General features: G+C 34.4%; 1 protein-coding gene across 1 annotated transcript in view; it reads right to left on the bottom strand.

Moving 5' to 3' along the window:
* The window catches only part of LOC144359633 (zinc finger protein 862-like), a 30,027-nt gene extending 16,041 nt beyond the window's left edge, over positions 1 to 13,986 (bottom strand). Inside the window, exon 1 of the mRNA XM_085492676.1 lies at positions 13,959 to 13,986. The gene's annotated coding sequence lies outside the window, so the exon portion shown is untranslated. The remainder of the gene's footprint in view (positions 1 to 13,958) is intronic.
* Between the last annotated feature and the right edge of the window lie 619 nt (positions 13,987 to 14,605).

Raw genomic sequence — 14,605 nt, forward strand, 5'->3', positions numbered from 1 at the left:
CGATTCTGTTCATTCTTTGCATGTGCCTAGTACCTTATGTGGGACATATGCACATTCAGAGGTTCAGTGATTCAATTCAAAATGGCCGACTGGCAGCCATCTTGTTTTTTGAAAATGTTATATTTTGGACATGCTTTGTCAGTTGTCATTCAAACTTGGTACATAGATTATACTTGTTAGGATACATGTCCATGACGATTTATTTCGCAATTGGATCAAAGATGGTCGACTGGCAGGCATCTTGTGTATTTTTTTTATGCGGTATCTTGGACGTGCTCTGTCAGTTTTCATTCAAATTTGGCACATACATGTACTTTATACATGTTAGGATGCATGTTCATGACAATTTGTTTCAAAATCTGGTCAAGGATGGCCAATTGACAGCCATCTGACTTTTTGGCCATTTTCATTTGTATTTGGCACATACATATCAGTGTGTTTCATAATCAGATCAAAGATGGCCGAATAACGGCTGTTTTTATTTTTGGCCATATTACTACTACACGGAACACATGTTTTGATGTAAATAAACAATCTGTTGTATACGCCATTTGGAACTCAAGTTTCAAGGACACGCTTGCGACAACCCCTCTGCTTTAATATGACGAGCACAAAGAGAACTTTCCAAAATTTAATGGGGACTGTGTCATTTTCAATGACTTGTTTAATTTAGTTTAATTCCTTCAGTTAAAACCAACAGGCTGCTTGTTTTTACATTCAAATGATATTCATTGTCAAAGTTGAAGAATTTTAATACTGTGGATGGGTTGTCTTTCAAACCAAACCAATCAAGAACATTTTAATACTATGGATGGGTTGTCTTTCAAACCAAACCAATCAAGAACATTTTAATACTATGGATGGGTTGTCTTTCAAACCAAACCAATCAAGAACATTTTAATACTATGGATGGATTGTCTTTCAAACCAAACCAATCAAGAACATTTTAATACTATGGATGGGTTGTCTTTCAAACCAAACCAATCAAGAACATTTTAATACTATGGATGGGTTGTCTTTCAAACCAAACCAATCAAGAACATTTTAATACTGTGGATGGATTGTCTTTCAAACCAAACCAAACCAATCAAGAACATTTTAATACTATGGATGGGTTGTCTTTCAAACCAAACCAATCAAGAACATTTTAATACTATGGATGGGTTGTCTTTCAAACCAAACCAATCAAGAACATTTTAATACTGTGGATGGGTTGTCTTTCAAACCAAACCAATCAAGAACATTTTTACATCCATTAACAGTAACAGATGCCACTGGTATTTCTTGAATGTCGATCCTTTTTCCAGCATTGTAAAACGATACATCAGTGGTTGGATCTTGCATAGTGATCACGGTCATTTCATCATAGAACTTGTCACTTATATATCATCGTTGCTATTCACATTGTTGATGAACATTGTTGATAATGGGATGTTGCCTACATTGATCACCAAATTATATTTGTCCATGTTGTCATCGACAAGGAATATTGCAGGTCCCAGTGGTTGAAAAAGCGAACAGGGAAAAAAAACGATGGTATAGCTTACGCGAATGGGAGGTTGGTTGAAATGAGTGCTGTAAAACGATAAAATCAAGGGAATTTTTTTTTTTGCCACAACATTTTTTTTATTTAATGCTGAAGAGAATTTCTTTATAAGTTTTATAATTGTTTATTTTACTTTATGTTTGTTTCAGTGTAATGAATGGAGTTCCACAGCAGTTGCTCACTGTAATGCACATCGCAAAGCTGAGGCATGGAGAAATAAGCGCAATTCTAAAAAAAGTGGATTGTTATTAAAATTAACATTGGAAGAAACTACACAAGAGATTCGTGATGCAGGTAAATTCATATTCTGTATTTGCACTGTGCATGATCTTGTGTAGAAAACAGGTATTTATTGTATTGTTTTATATTTGTAACTTTGCAGCCGCCAGAGCTCAGGAATTGTCCAATGAAATTTCCAAAAAATATGATGTATATAGAGAAGGACAACAAAGTCAAGCACCTAGACAGTGTCTCTGCAGATCTTATGAAAGACAGCGGTTGGATACTGGTGAAAACTGTTTTAACTGTCAACAAGAAGCATGTAATCAGAAAAAAGTACACGAGTAAGTTGTATCCTGGCATGTTCAGTGCAATATTGTACTGTGTGTGTATGTGTGAAATGAGAGAATTTGTATGTGTGCACTTCATAGCTACTTTTTCACTTGTGTCTACACTGTCAGTTTTTCTTCTTAGCTAGCCAGTAATTTTAATGAAGGAACTGTCAACTGTTTTTTGCGGTTAAAATATTTTGAGCAATTCTTATCAGATCATCTTCAAGCTTGAATATCATATTAATCAGGATTAGTTCTTGCCCAAGTTAATTTGTTGTGTGATTCAGTTTATTTATTATTTGACGTATTTTGAAAAAGACGCTTAAATTATATTCTTGTTGTGGTTACAATAGGTACTATTTTTAGTCGCAGTTCGAACATATTCTTACGATTGATTGATTGATGCTGTTCCCTTACATTTTTTTGAATCTTTAAAATACAGTGAAAATTTGCCCATTTTTCCCTTGAAATGTTTTTTCTGCATACAAAATGCATGGAAAGTTTCTCAAAAGACAAAATTTCACTGAGAAACTACAATTGAATCTTAGAAAATTGAGCGAAAATAAGGCTTAGAGGGAACACTGGTGATTGACTTGCGTTTGTATGTATCCATCTCACACATACACTGATCAAGTTCATACTTCATACATACAGTTATCTTAATCATGTGCAGACAGATTTAGTTTAAACTTGGTATATTAAACACATGTCAAATGAGCCTTGATGTATGATTTATTGTTCAGAGACTGACTGGTTGCCATTTTGCTTTTGCTTGCTGCACAAAAAGTTTACATTCTGCCCACTTTCCAGGTTTGTGGTAGCATTAGTATTCAGAAAATGGCATCCTTTTGTATTTTTTCCTTGTATATTTCTACAGTAAAAAAAAGTCAATCTTGTATTGATATCTCAATAATGTGTTACTGGCAATGTGTTTTCAACTTAATGTACATTTATTGCCAAATTGAGTTGAAAAAGAACATATTTTTCTGAACCATCAGGTGTTTGCTTAAAACAGGCTGGGGCATTTTGTATTGTAGGGTATCATATGTATTGGTCTAGGAAGTTGGAAAGTTACGTTATGACAGCAAAATTCAATGAAAATTCTTGTTTATACAGTCAGAAAACTGCGACTTGTGGTTTATCATTGCATGCAAACCCAGCTACATGTACATGTATATCTCTGTACCTGGACATGCCAAGGTCAATCTTATGTAATTTTCAAACATGCATGTGTACATCTGCTTGTTTAGCAATGTGATTCAACATTTTTTAGCTAAAATTTCATTTAAATTAACAATTCTGGAAATGGATCACAGCCTTGTATGAACAGATTTGATACGTACAATGAACATTATAGGACCTCAATACACATTGTTTTGTTTCGACAAATGATGTACTTGCATGTATCTGACATGTGCTTTTACTGATCACATGTCATGTTATACATCATGTGATACAGTGTGACAGAAAAGAATTGAGCCTGTATCAGTTGTTTTCTTGTTTTCCAGTTTTAGTCCAGTAATGTATACAATATGCACAGCTATTCAAGAAGCTGAAAGAGAGTTTAGTAATGGAAAGTCTACTCGGGCCTTAGTTTTATTAGATGACCTTGTCAACTGTATTTGTAATGAGAGGCCACCGGGACGGAGGTGAGTAAAGTGATTTCATTTTATGGGTTGGTACAGTAAACATTTATGAAATTTTGTACCTCTAATTATTCACTGTATGTCTGTGATTTTCATGAATTGTGACCCACAAACCCACAATCAATATCTTGTGTATTGGGTTCAACGTCTGCACTGAACATCTGCAAAAATCAAACGATTTGATTTTGAAATTTTTTTAGCTCTGCTGTCAATTTTGTCGAGTGGAGCTTATCATATGTGTGATTGTCCGTTGTCGTGATATCTTCAAATCTCTAATTTTGGTGAATATTTTTGATAAAAAGTAATATTTTTGAATTCTTGTTAAAACTGCAAGTCAGATTGCTTTGATGTTATACATGTAGGTACCTCAGATAGACCTCTCTCAGATTTGTTTGTTTTCTTATGATGTCTTCAGTTCAATGAAACATGCTTTGCTAACAGTGAAGCTATCTCAGCCGAGAGGCTGCTTGTTTATCTTTCAACTTGAATTTATCTTTTATGTTTCAATATTGGAATGTATCTTTCAGAGAGGAGTACGCCATTGATATGTGTAATTAGTTTAGTTGTGGATTATACAATTTTGTATAACATCAGAATCTTATTCCTAGTAGATTTCACATTGACTGAACTTTGAAATAACATCAAATTATTTACATGCTGAATACTCACTCTCTGATTTTTTTCGTAATTGCATCACTAAAAACAGAGTGAGAACTAAGTCATTGGCAATGATAATTTAATGATATATATATATATATATGGTGTCTTAATTAATCATATGTTCCAAATTGTCCAAATACTTTATCATAAATTCATCATATTAGCCTTTTAGATAGCGACCAATTTGGTCACCATGGCGTTTAAATTTATTGAATGATGATTTTAAAAAAAATACATAAATCACGAACTAAAAAAATCTTCCGACAAAACTTTCTGTAACCTAAAACAGACTATTACAGCAAAACTGTTAGTGAATTAGTGTCGGCTGATAATGTTAAAATAGACGTTGCATCTGACATTGAAAATGCCAAATCTGAGCTAAGATGATCACAAACTGCATACATGTAGGTCAATGACATTTTGGTGGGTAAAATACAACAAAAAAAAACATCACATGTTTTGTTTATACTGCAGCACACACCCCATTGAAAATGAGAGTAGATAATTGAATTAGCATATCACATGATTACTGTCTGTACATCAGTTATATCATATACGCCTAAATCACTGCAATTCAGTGGCGCCACCAAGTGGGGGAGATGGGGTTCTCCCTACTAGGGTGTAGAGTTTTTGATAATAGTTTTAATGGAGCATTTTATGGCTTCCTTGGGGCCAAAATTACTATCAGACAGATCACAGTTCAAGACTGTGGCCACATGTGATCCCTGGTCATTCAGAATTTGATGGTTGCCAGAGGATCTGCTCCCCAGAGTAAGGGGGTGCACGGCCATGGCATGAGGGCGCTGCGCCCCTGTTCCCTTGTTTTTAAAAATCCCTGCCTAAATAAATATCTGAAGAAAAAAACCCCACAAATTTCTGTATCTGTGTAGTCTAATATAAAAGTATGTACTTGGCTACTAAATTTTTCATTTGCCTACCAGTTGGAGTTGGTTGCTATTGGCAACTAGAAACAAAAAATAACTTGGAGAACTGTGTATGTTCATCAAAGCTTACAATGGTCTTACTATGTTGTTTTTAGCCAAGCTGACTATGATGAACCTGCTGAATATGGAGGTTATGATGTCTCTGCTTACACTGGTAGGAAAAATCTAATGAAATCGATTGATAGCTTATTAGTAGATCTATTCATGCAAGATTCTGTTTCTGTATGCATACGAAGAAAAGTGATAGACAATATGAAGCATAATTTAATTCTTAGTAAAGGTGGATTGAAATGGCAAGAGTAAGTAGAAGTTATCATTATATTATATTATGAGAATACAGCAAAGTAAGCACGGAGTCAGTACAATGATTTTCAGTCCGTGTGTGTGTGTGTGAGTTGGACCAATCATATTCAAACTTCACACATACATCATACATAATATTATACATATGCACATCAATTTGTTTCACAATCTGATTCAAGATGGACGAATGGGTGGCCATTTTTGTACTAAAAAACTCATCAAAATCAAGCATTTATGGATGGATTTTTTTCAAACTTGGCGCATACATTGGATATTATGGGACCTTGATGCACGTCATTTTATTTTTCAGATCGGTTTTAAAATGTATTTTTGCTAGCTGTATTCACAACTTGAATGACTCAAATTGTAATTTTTCAGCCATTTTCAACATGTTTTGTTCTCACTTTCTCGCAGTTATATTTCTTTGTCAATGAGGCACTGGGACAATGTATTGTTATCACCAGTCTTGCATGGACAGAATATCACAGGGAAGCGTGGAGGAGATGTACTCAAGGAACCTTTAGACATAGTAAATAAAAGAATAGCTATTTTAGAACGACAGAAAAAGTAAGTATCTCTTCCTTTTTAGCTCTTCTGTCATCTTAGATTATTATGTCACGAATCTTATATGTCACGAATCTTATATGTCACGAATCTCTTGTATGTCACGAATCTCTTGTATGTCACGAATCTCTTGTATGTCACGAATCTCTTGTATATCACGAATCTTATATGTCACGAATCTCTTGTATGTCACGAATCTCTTGTATGTCACTTGGTCACAAACAAGCCCAGGAAATATATGACATCAAAATACGCCATCATCAAAGAAAATGCCCGCTGACAAAATCATAGAACAGTTGAATAAAAAAAAGTATATACAGAGGCTTGATAAACTTTTTAGGAATGCTCATGCTATTGTGAAACACTCAAGACCAGTCAGTGATTTTATGTGGATATGCTGCGAGGTACAATGTAGATGAGAAAACACAGGTGGACATACATGTATGGCCAACATATAGAAGGAAATAGAAGATCAAGTCACTCAGGATGAACTTGATTATGAGATGCCAGTGGAGACTCAATCTCCAGCAGACGTAATTAGATATGATTCTGATTTCTCAGATCTAACAGAGTGACATTGATAATGGAAGTGACAATGACACGATTTAAACAGTGCATTTCCTACATTTTCTTGTAACATACATGTAGCTTGTGAAAAATATGTTATTTTTTGAAAAACTGCAAAATCCAAAGAAAAAGATAGGACTGACAAGGGCAGGCTTACTTTTGTAAGTTACCAGTCCTGGTGTCTGGCATGTTTCAAACACTGTCATTTCATGTTGATATCTTCAAAACAGAAAAAATTTGAGTAAATTTTCAGCTTTTGCTCAGAACATTTGGCTATTTTTGTCCTACTCTTCTGAAGGAAAGTGTAGACTATGAACAGAACTATTTTGTGCATTTGTGATGGAAACAGGGGGATTGGTGATGAAAAGGTTAATAGTAAGTTAGGTAAATAAGCGAATGCAGTTATGTGAATTCTTCTGTAAATCTAATCAGATTTGTTATTGTGTATTTGTAGATGGCAGCAGATTGTAAGATACATTAAAGTGGTTGTAGTTCTCACTCCTAATACGTTTGGAGCTACACGTAATGTAATGCAAGAAAGGTAAATGAATTATGAATCTGATGTTGAGTTGTTCTCTCTGGTCATTTATATATACTAGAGGACATATTACAACTTTTGGAAATGTGTAAAATACTGTAAAAAATACTTTATTTTAGCTGGAATTAATTTCTGTTAAAGTCTTTTCGAGTGTTTGTATAGAATTTATTTTCACTGATTTTTGATGAGTAGAATCTAAAATACAAGTAAAAAGGTATATTTGCTCGATTTTATTTTTCACTGAATCATCCCTTCAGTGAAAATAGTAAAATAATTTCCAGTTAAAATAAAGTATTTATCTGTAGTGGGTGTTATCTATGGGTACAGGTGAATTGCCGATCCGCTCAGCTAAAAAAAAAACGAACATGAAGCTAACGATGGTTTTATATACAAAGTATGCAAAGAGTACAGTATTCAGTCTTCAGAACTCAATTGACTTATTACTGCTACGTCTTTTGCTGTTATTATATTCACACAAGTTGACATTTGACCTAGATTTTTATAAGATGACAATATTTCATTTGCTTTATGAAATATAAAAATTTGTTCTTACCTGGACATAGTTTTTCTATGACTGCTGACTGGTGTATTACGTCCCACATAATTTTTCTTTCAAATGTTCCTGTCGCTGCCATCATCTGGCTAACTCCAAATACTTGTCAATTGACGATCAGTATTTTCACTCCAAAAAGCCAAATTAAATTAAAAATATTGCGTGAGCTACGTTTTGTGATTGTATTTTCTAGATTTTTTTATTGAATGCAGCATTTACAGTTCAAAGTTCAAAGTTGTTTGAGGGAACGTACATTGATACAGTGTCCTGCCTAACAAGTATGAACGAAATCGATCAAACCAAAAAACCACAGAAGAGATAAAAAGCTGTTCCTGGTAAAAATTACCCCAACTTTGAGGTCAAATTTCTTGGTAATGAAAAAAGATATATAAAAAAAAATCATATAGTAACTTTGGGCCCACACTCGAGTAGAAAGAGCTATGTCCAAGGTTTTTACTTCAAGATTTATAAGAGGAGATACATTTGGTGCAAAGGTACTCGAAAAATCGGTATGCAAATACCTGGTAAGAGCTAATACGTGAAGACGCAAAATCCACACGCACACAAAAGTAATTTTAAGGGCAATCATAGTAGAGCAGATCACCAAAAGTATGATATAACATTTGTTAAAAAAAATTAATTAAATTATCTAATCCATAAAGTGGAATTAGTTCATTTCCATTGTACATATTATGTTGTTAGTCTAAACTTTCACTTATTTTCTCTACAGGTTGCTGCGCAGCAAGATTCCGTTGTATTTGGCATACCAGGGTAAATTCTCAGAAGCGTGTGGCAAACTTGTACATGAAACCATGGGAGAAAAAAACTACAATGCTCATATGAACTCTAATGCTCTCCTAAGTAGAATTGAACCGTCAGTATTCCTGGGGTTGTTAAAATTATTCAGTGGAGAACCAACACATCTCATGCAAAGTAAGTGTATTTGTTTCTGATCTGTGTTATTTGTAAGCTGGGGGGTTCTTTTAGTCTTTGTGTGATTCAGACATTTTCTGAAATAATAATAATAATCCGTTGTTGATAATATGTCTGTGGTTATTTGGTCATAGCTAGAAAACGAAAGCAGATAAATGAAAATCGAGACACAATTCACAAGTCATTCATTCAGTTTAATTCATTCAGGTCGTGGCCTAAGGTGCTTTCAATATTCGGAATAGTAGAAAAGGCACAATAGTAAAATTGGCTATCGGATTATCCCTTAGACACAAAATGGTGTGGAATATGCACTATTGTATTCACTTACATGTATGCATAGGTATTTCTAGTAACAACTTTTAGAAAATGTCACGAAAAATTCCCATCGCTCATACTGATCTCCAAGTTGGATACTTCCAGAATCAACAAGTTCCCGTTTTTTTTTGTAGGTCGTCCACGTTTACCGGGCATGGCGAACTCAAAAATACATACACACGATAAAAACAAAAATGCTGATGTATGCTGTGAGCCTCGCTTTCACATTAGCTCGAGACTCACTAGATAAACTGATTTCAATAACAAAGCTGACTAGCTGATGTTTGGGTCTTTGTTTATCGGTGGCCCACCGAAAAATAAAATACTCTTAAGTCGTTTTCTGTTTCTGCGCATTTTCACAAGCCTAAATACCTCTCAATAGGCTCTATATAGGGAGTTCTAACAACATTACGAAAGCTGAATGCCACTTTAAGTTTGGCACATATAGACTAGGAAATAAAATTGAATTGAGTAATTTATTAGATTTAAATCTAATATCACTTAAAAATAAATAAGATTGCACCAACTTGGATAACAAAACTTCCAGTCCAATCTGTTTACAAATAACTTATGTATACACGAGCCTTGCCCATTTTGCTTCATGTTCCTTCTGTCGTGCCAGATCTTTGAAACACTCTACCATTATGCATAAACAACTCAATGTTATTCCTTTTAGAAAAAAAAACATGAAGTTTATATCATTAGTTCAGCCTTCTAATTTACTTTGTAAGGACATTACTCAGAACTGAATGTTGGCACTTATTTAGACTTTCTATTGATCACTAATCTGTCTTTGTAGGTGGCTGTAGTTTTACACCTTTGGATGATGACACTTTATTTAGACTGTGTCTTAGAGCCTATGTTATCAACAAAGGTATTGGACTAGATGTAAGTAATATTTTAAACTCTCTCAACAAAGGTATTGGATTTGATAAGCAGTTCGTACCTGGTATGTGCTTGTGTGTGAGGTGTGTATATTGTAAATATATATATATAATATATTAATGATCTAGTATTCAATGCAGTTTTTGTTGTATATGTGATTCTATTAGTGATAATATTGTTTTCATTTGGACTAGTGAAAATGTTTAGAAATCCCTACACCCCTAATATTCTGTGGTATCCAATCAATACTAAGCAATATCATTTAAGGTAGAGATGCAGTTTATTTGTGAATTTCAATCAAAAATAGTTTTTTTCGTTTTTTATATAGATTTTTATCTAAAGAACATTCTGTGAAAATTTGACCAATGAATTCTTATTGGAACACCGTTAAAATTGCTGTTTATTTTCTGGTTAAAAATAAAAAACACTCACACGTGGCAATGTTTATGTCCAATTGCCTAATTTGCATGAGTAACCAAATAACCGGACCTTTGATTGACAATATGCAAATCAAGATTGTACGGGTCATAGTTCATTCAATTCACGCGCATGTGCAATTATTCTCAAATCAGTTCTCGCTCGCTAGCAAACCAAACATTATATTTCCTTAGCGTTTTTTCCTAATTTTTATCATTACATTATGCGTGGTGTGAAAAGAAAGAGAGGTAGAAAGAAGATTCAAATGATTTCTATGTCGGAAGAGGCAAAAGCTACACTGAAGGCATCAGCCCACCGAACGAAAAACAAAATCGATGTGAGCGTCCAAAAATGACTTTCCCTAAAGGCATGAATCCGAGTTTCTGATTGACTGAGAGATTTTATTTTTAAATAATTGTTCTCAAAAAATAAACTGAGCATGTGAGGAATAATTTAACATTGTTTACAGTGATAACAGCTCATTGTCGAAACGAAGCTTACCCATTCACGCTAGTCACAATAAACATCATACTCTTGAATAGGCGTCAATGACTACGGTAAAACTTAGACTCTATTTTAGGCATCAGGAATGATTGAAATGTCCGAAAATGACGCCAAAATACACCTTAAAAGTCCCATTTTATTTTTTTCCGAAATCCCATCCCGAATTTACGGCAGAATCTGGTCCCTCAAATAAGGGACACGTGAGCTTTGATTCTAACCGGATATATTGCACTGGGTCGGGGAGATACAAACTTTTGTGTATCTTTTGTCCAATGGGTACCTGTACTTCGATCATTCGCAAGTTTTGCTAGGTGGTGCGAGACAGCTTTGTTTGCAACCGGACGAACTCCGTTTAATTCAATGAAGCAAACAACTGACAATGCTAAAATAAATTGCAGAGGTACGCTAAAATTAATTGAAAACAACCAAATAATTTCAATGAAAAGGTAACTTGATACATTACGGTAACAACTCGTTTGATGCGCTGACCGCTTCTCCGTGTCTGATGTTTTGTTTTCCTTGTCATAATACTTACTGATTGATGATTTTGTTTTGATAACCTTTGCTTTTTCCGTGAAAAATGGGGAAGTTTACGTCAATTTGACGGACATTCCTTTTTTTTTAAACTAACGAAGCACACTGTTTAGCACTCCTATTTTTTTCATTTGCCGATTTCTATTCAGAAAAATTTCGAACGCTCGAAAATGCACCTTAATTTTGCACTCTTAAAACATGTCAGATTTCCAACACTAATTATTTAAATCCGGTCGAAATTTTAAAGCTTTTACGTTAGGAGCTGGAGCTCTCTTCTTGCAGGCGACCGTCCCCGGTAGTACAACAGCATGTTTTGTACGTACATCCGTGCGCTGATTGTCTGCGACTGTCTTAGAAAATGCCTCCTTAAAAACGAACAGAATTCAAATATTTCTTTTAACAAATATGTTGCAGTGGGGAAAATGGGATTGGAAACGATAAACAAAACTTCTGTGCCTCGCGTTTCGCTTCTAGGATTACGCGATTATTCATTATTGTGCGTTCGCTTCCTGGAGTTGGTTCTCAATACTACATAAAAATCATCAAGGATAACTAATTTAATATCCCACTTTGTACTCTTCATGGTAAACCATAGGCTCTGAAATACTCGTAGATTTTTTATTGAAAATACACCGAAGAAAAGCCATGATGTTTTGATCGTGATAAAAGGTCACCTTCCTGGGACCGCCCCCTGTTTAATAATTCATGAGATGACGTCATATTTACTGGGCATTGCCACATGTTTTTACCGACCCCATCAAAACACTGGTATGAATGACGTGTTTCTGATTTATATATTCAAGAGCAGTTGTTCTGTTCCAACCATTTTACATAAAATGTCTATGTCTATACGTTAACTTTCAATTTCAATAGTCTAGAAAGTATGACAAAGTATGACAAAGCAGTAATTCCCGGTTTAACGCGCAAATATGCAAATTAGCCTTTTTCTCATCTTCTATTTTTGGTGAATACTTGGGTTTTAAATTAAAATAGCTGATAGACGCTTTGACCATTTGCCTCGAAATTTTCACACATTATTGACAAGGTGTTCCCCCTTCAAAATGCGTCCGGACAGTTTATTACGGCGAGTGGAACAAAAATAACAAGTCCGCAATTAACATGGATATATAAATTATGCAAAAATAGAAAAGAGTGAACTTTGAGGTCATGCTGTGCGACTTTGAAAGCCGTTAGAGAGATGAGTGGATGCATTTGAATTAGGAGTATACCAAGGTATCCAGTGATGTAATTTTACCCACAAATGGACTTGAAGTTTTTAAGCTAATTTTTTTTAAACCACTTTTGTCCAAAAAAGCATATTTTTGACCCAAAATCAAAAACGCATTCTGGATATTTAAAATAAAGACAAGTTTTACAAAGTTTGTATAATAAGCTTTCAGAAAATATATAACATGTTGGATATATAATACCATCTTCATTGTCTAATTACTCAATTAAAAAGCAAGCCAAATAAACTGCATCTCTACCTTAATGGCCACATCTACCACAACTCTATAATCTTTTGCTTAGTAAATCTGATTGATACGGGTGAAGTCATGGATTAGTATAATCCATGAACTGAAGGCCAGTGGATAATCCATGAACTGATTAGCATTGGCTGCACATTTACACATAAGTACATGTAGCAAGCAAAAAGTAGTAAATAAAAACGTGCCACACGTCGGAATGAACTAAACCAATATATGATATTTTATTGAAAACATAGCCAATAACAGGAAAGTCAACAATGTACAGCAAACTCAACTAAATTCCTGGAAGGTATTAAGGCATACATGCATATAGAGAAAGATAATCTCTTCGTCATGCAGACTTTGAAAAGATGTGAAAGGTGTAATTATTGTTTGTGCATTGGTTTTGATTTGAAACAAGAGTCGTGATTTTTAGCAAAATGCACGATTCACCTAATGAGAGTTGGCTAAGGTATTCGACAAGCCTTTGTAAAAAATATATTGCATTTTTTTGGATTTCGAAGATGATTGAGACAATAGTGAAAAAGATCAGAATAAAATAGACAGCCATTCATATGTTAACATACCTGTTTGTGACTAAGAGCCTGAGCAGCCACTTGGAAAGCATAAAGATGATTGAGACAATAGTGAAAATGATCAGAATAAAATAGAAAGCCATTCATATGTTAACATACCTGTTTGTGACTAAGAGCCTGAGCAGCCACTTGGAAAGCATAAAGATGATTGAGACAATAGTAAAAAAGATCAGAATAAAATAAAATAGACAGTCATTCATATGTTAACATACCTGTTTGTGACTAAGAGCCTGAGCAGCCACTTGGAAAGCATAAAGATGATTGAGACAATAGTAAAAAAGATCAGAATAAAATAAAATAGACAGCCATTCATATGTTAACATACCTGTTTGTGACTAAGAGCCTGAGCAGCCACTTGGAAAGCATAAAGATGATTGAGACAATAGTGAAAAAGATGAGAATAAAATAGACAGCCATTCATATGTTAACATACCTTTTTGTGACTAAGAGCCCGAGCAGCCACTTGGAAAGCATAACGATGATTGGAACAATAGTGAAAAAGATGAGAATAAAATAGACAGCCATTCATATGTTAACATACCTGTTTGTGACTAAGAGCCTGAGCAGCCACTTGGAAAGCATAAAGATGATTGAGACAATAGTGAAAAAGATGAGAATAAAATAGACAGCCATTCATATGTTAACATACCTTTTTGTGACTAAGAGCCCGAGCAGCCACTTGGAAAGCATAAAGATGATTGGAACAATAGTGAAAAAGATGAGAATAAAATAGACAGCCATTCATATGTTAACATACCTGTTTGTGACTAAGAGCCTGAGCAGCCACTTGGAAAGCATAAAGATGATTGAGACAATAGTGAAAAAGATGAGAATAAAATAGACAGCCATTCATATGTTAACATACCTGTTTGTGACTAAGAGCCTGAGCAGCCACTTGGAAAGCATAAAGATGATTGAGACAGAAGTGAAAAAGATGAGAATAAAATAGACAGCCATTCATATGTTAACATACCTGTTTGTGACTAAGAGCCTGAGCTGCCACTTGGAAAGCATAAAGATGATTGAGACAATAGTGAAAAAGATGAGAATAAAATAGACAGCCATTCATATGTTAACATA

This window comes from Saccoglossus kowalevskii, chromosome 18 (assembly GCF_978046115.1).
Source record: "Saccoglossus kowalevskii chromosome 18, keSacKowa6.1, whole genome shotgun sequence".
NCBI lineage: Eukaryota > Metazoa > Hemichordata > Enteropneusta > Harrimaniidae > Saccoglossus > Saccoglossus kowalevskii.